Here is a 5131-nt window from a genome sequence, read left to right on the forward strand (position 1 = left end):
ACGTGGGTTATCGCCGAAAAATCTACACCCTCGTTCCTTCCGGCGATCTCTTTTCGTTTCGCTAACAGATGCGGCGGAATTACGCGCGCCGCGCGCAGAATGACGTCGACGCGGACAGCTTCGTCGGTGCCGAAGAGAGAGTTCAGCCTTTGCCGAACAACCGGTCATGTTTCTGGCTTTGATGGCCTGCTATGGGCATCTATTCTTGCCAGCTACCTCGCCCCCTCCGCCCCCCAACCCTTCTCTCCTTATTTCACGTGCAATTGTAAGTGCTACTCCTCCGCGCCAGGAATCGCGGCCACGTTCGCGCCAGTTTCTCGGAGATGTAACTCCGTAGATCGTGACTGCGCGAATCCACCCGGGAGAGACATACATTCGCAGCTACGCCATTTCCATTGAAACTACCCCGATGGATGCGATGCCTTGAAACCGAGGGTCCAACATAACGTCAAGAACGTAACGCGGAAACTCGCGAGAAAAGCTACCTTTGGCATTTAAATATTAAAGCAACTTAAATTTATTTTGCAGGCACGCAAATTTTTATACGCTTCGAAACTTTGTATTTAAATATTTTTAACTAATTCCCCAAATAATTCTCAAATCTTTACATTAGTATTATAAACGTCGAGGTAGCTGCGTTTAACGAGATGCACGCTGTCGGTACCGATATCACGCTTTCGTCAGAAAGTTTACGTCAAAAACGCAGCCGTGAAATTTGTTCGGGGGATATAATCGAGGTGTAATGCGATTCACCTTGCGCGATCTATCATCCGCGTACATCCCGGAAACTTATCCCGACTAGATCAATCTGATTCATCAAGATGAATCCGCCGTCCGTTTCGCAACTTATGATTCGCGTGCCGGAAGAAATGGTGAATAAATCAAATCGCAAATGCGTTTGACGTGTGGTCAGATTGCGAAGTTTTCCGCAGAATTGCCCGCAGCTCGAGCACCATCGCCGGCGAGAAGACCATTCCGCTCCGTTCGCGCGACTCGATTGCACCGCGAAAGTTGTCGATACATCGTTTCTCTCAGCTGATTTGCGTTAACGTGAAAATTATCGCATTGCAAAACCAGGTTGTTGCGTTATGATGACGCGACGCGTTGTCGAGAAATTTAATTTCGCCCGATTACAGATCGCCGAAATAAGAACGATTCAACATGTGTTAATAACGCCCCGATGCATTGACCTATCTGATTATTTAATTATTGCTTAAATGTTAATTAAAATAATTATAAGCGATAAGGTTTTGAATTTAATTGTACAAAATATTTTTGTATTATATTAGAAGAAACGATGCGAGCGCATTATTACATTCAGGGATATTAGTTATATTAATATCTTTATGATAATTACAATTGAGTGATCTGTGACTGACGGCGTGTTGCCTATTCACTTACATTTGTAGCTCTCGGTTAGGTTAGGACAGGTTATTTTCCGTCCTTCCGTTCGTCCTTCCTTCCTTCCTTCCTTCCTTCCTTCCTCCCGTGGCAGCATTCTGGATTATCCTGACGTCTTGCAGCACTCAAAATCACTTGGCACTATATTACACTGCTCTGCTTTTTTTTTATAATCACTGTCACTGATCACGAATACTATCACTCGAGAGACGAACGCCCGAAGAACGACGGAGTCACCACTTGCGCTTCTGCGACGCCTAGTGATCGACGGAGGTAATCTTGGCTCTGATTTACTTTTATAAACCACTTTACATCACCACGTCGTAAGCCTTTAATTAACACGAACTCAATGACGATGCTTCGGGCGACAGATCGCAAAATTTTCTGATCATTCAGCGTATCGATCGGAAATTAAGCAGGTCCGAGTAGTCGCGTAATTAGTCATGTAATCCCACGGAGAATATGAGGAGAAGTTCGAGGGGACTGAATGAAGGAGGGATCCAAGACGGACTCGAGGGATTCGCGAATCCGGTCACGGTAGAAATTAATTTTCGATCGGTGGCGGCGGCGACGGAGGAGAGAATTTAATGGCACCCAGAAATCAGGAGTGATCGCGCTAATTTGAGTCCTCGTCCATCCCGCTGTACTTTCTCGTATTCTGTAGGTAGTACACGGCCAAGATCGTTATAAGCACTTGTAAAGCAGTAATATACATAAATTAATTTAAACTAAATATAAAGGTACATATGTATATATCCCAGATAGAAAGAAAAAGAAAATTTACAACATCGAAATTGCGCGGAGAATATTTCGTATCGTTGCCAATTTCTTGTGTCGTGATCGAATATTTAATTTGAGTGTCGTGGATTATTATATATATTTTATATATATTTATATATTTATATATATATTTATTTGTATATATATTTCTTTTATAGTGAGATGTGGAATTTTTCTTTAAACCTCAAAGTTTTTCTTTGTCAGATGATGTTAACTCTCGCTTGGCGCGAAGCAAGCCAAGCGAAAGATCCAATCAGCCTCGGTTTCAAGAGGTAACAATAAAATCGAGATTCAGCTAATAACAAGCTATAGTTTGGTCAAGCAAAAGCGGCAGTGATATTGTCACGATCGGACATTAATGAATGGCTTCCGCGGATCGGCCGCGTGTAAGATGCTACCTACCATTTTTTCCCAGGCACCGGCAACTTTTCATTCTATCGTGTGCCGCGATGCATTCGAGATGCAGTACTCGATCGTATGCAATCGATGTGATCCTGTCGACCGACCCGACTAGGTACTTAATCAAAAATGCCTACAACGTTTTAGTTTCAAATTGCTTATAAATTCATACTCATTACGCTGCCATACAGCTATATTTGTATTTCGTCTAGTTCAAAGCACGTTAAATATTCATTTATCAGAAATACTTATTTTATTGTCGACGTTAATTTAACAAATACAACGAAAGACGAAAGTATTGAATTAAACGATATATAGTCATTGTCAGTGATAGAGTCATCACACATTGTTTTACTTTTTATTGTATAATTAATATAATTATATGATTTCGAATTAATTTCTTTCGTTACTTTGAGAATAACTTTATTTAGACTTTTATTAGAATTGAATGAGGAGGAAACGGGCGAGAAATAAAAGGAGAGTGTCAAAGCGTGGAAAAAAGGCGGAATCGATTACTCGCAAAAAGCCTGTCCTTCGTTAAGGAACCGCCTCATCGTCATCTTTATCCGTTTCGGCGGGCTCATACGTGAGTCGCATCACCTGCTGCAATTACGCTGACCTCGAAAAACTCGTTAATCTGGAAGATAATCAGCCCGCCGAAATGCAAGCTCGAACGCGCAGCCCCGGCTCGACGGAACCCATTAAGTTTCCATACGTGCGCGGAAAATTAGCAAGATAAATCCGCAATGCGTAGAAACGCTCGACGAAAAGAGCGAGAGTCACGATCGTAAATTGCAAATGCAATTGAAGTTGCATTTCTCGTATATAAGTCACCGGTGCGTAAATTGTCAATTTCTAGCAGTACAATCAGTGAGCTTTATTCGCTTCCACCGCCTACAATATTAATAAGCACGTAAAAAGTGTAATATAACTATATTTACTTACTCTTTAAAAATATATGTAAAAATCAAATTATAATTAGGAAAATTAATTTATGAACGTTGTAAATTTCCCATATACGTTTTCATACAAATAAGTGAAGTTTCAATGGAATTGAAAAGTGCATCTAGATTCTTTTGCAAATTGCTTTAACATACAGATTGTTTTACTGGGTAGATCTGTTATAGGCTTGCTACCACGACCGAGTATTAAGCGGAATTTCTCGGAAATTGAGGAAGCAGGTCGTACGCTTAGGATTACATACGGCCCGGCTAGATAATACAATAGTGGGCTCGGAAATCCCATATGGATTACTCTGAGAATGATGGACTCGGTTGACTTTTGTCACTTCCAAGCGATTACCTCGTCGAAATTTCTGCGCTGCGTCGAGTAAGGTGCATCCACAGGACCTTTCGGCATTCGCCGCGTAATGAACGTTTACCGAGTAATTATTATGTGCCTACTGTGTAATTAAGAAAAACGTATGAGCTGCATTAGCTCTTTTTAGGCTACTCTCGGTAAGGTCTGTTTTTTTTTTTTTTTTTTTTTTTTTTGACTCGATTAGATTAGCGATTTTCTGTTCAGCATGCAAATGCACATTATGAAACTTAACGCAAATTTAACGCGTTTGTTTAAAAATAGAGAGATTTTTGTGCAAAGATTACTTGGTTTAAGTTCCATTTAAATCATGTACTTTAGTTCTTTTTTATAATAATTTTGTGTAAACCTTGTGTAAAACTAAGAATAAAAATATCAATCAAGAAATTTTTTTGTAATTACGTATGTAAAAAATTATACGTTTTTTCACGTATATCTTTTAGTGCTTATTCAATAATTTATATTGGTTCTCGATAAACTAAATTAATAGATATTTCCGGATTTGATAATAATTTATGCTATTAATATTATGGAATTATTTTCAATGTTATGGTAAATAACTTGATATTTTAACATACAAATAAATTAATTTACTGATTAATTAATTAACTTACGTATATTAATTAGAATTTACTACACGATACTGCTATTCGATTTATCATATTTAAAACACTTTATATTACAGATTAATATTATTAACTGCCCTCCAATTTCAAGTATTATAATTGTATTGCATATTCCTTTATTACATCTGTATACCTGTGTGTAATATAAGTATTTAAAAAACAATTATTGTTAACACGAGCTTTACACGTACGTATATATATTATTTGTTGCTTTTTCGTGAAAAAACTTGTTCTCGAGCAACGGCAATGTTGCTACTTATTCCGAAAGATTAACTCTGCAAGAAGTCTTGCGAGTGGAATCTTGATCCTCTGAGTAAAAACGAACCGGCCAGTCTGGACCAAGAGCTACGCCGGAGTATGGACGAGCTCTTCGAGACGGAATTGAAGGAACGAAGAACCGATGAAACAAAATTGCCTGCGATGTACGATAAACGTAGATAGGGTGGATCGCGAGCTGGGTTAGGTCCCCGACCTCGTTAAGACACAATAAAATTGCACGGCGTAAAAAAAGGCCGCAAGGCAGAGATTGCTCCGAGCGATCTCCTAATCAAGCTCCCGCTATCACGCCACCCTTGTCCTTTTTCCTATTTTTTATTTTTTTTTCTTTC

This window comes from Cardiocondyla obscurior, linkage group LG01, assembly GCF_019399895.1.
Source record: "Cardiocondyla obscurior isolate alpha-2009 linkage group LG01, Cobs3.1, whole genome shotgun sequence".
Classification (NCBI taxonomy): Eukaryota; Metazoa; Arthropoda; class Insecta; order Hymenoptera; family Formicidae; genus Cardiocondyla; species Cardiocondyla obscurior.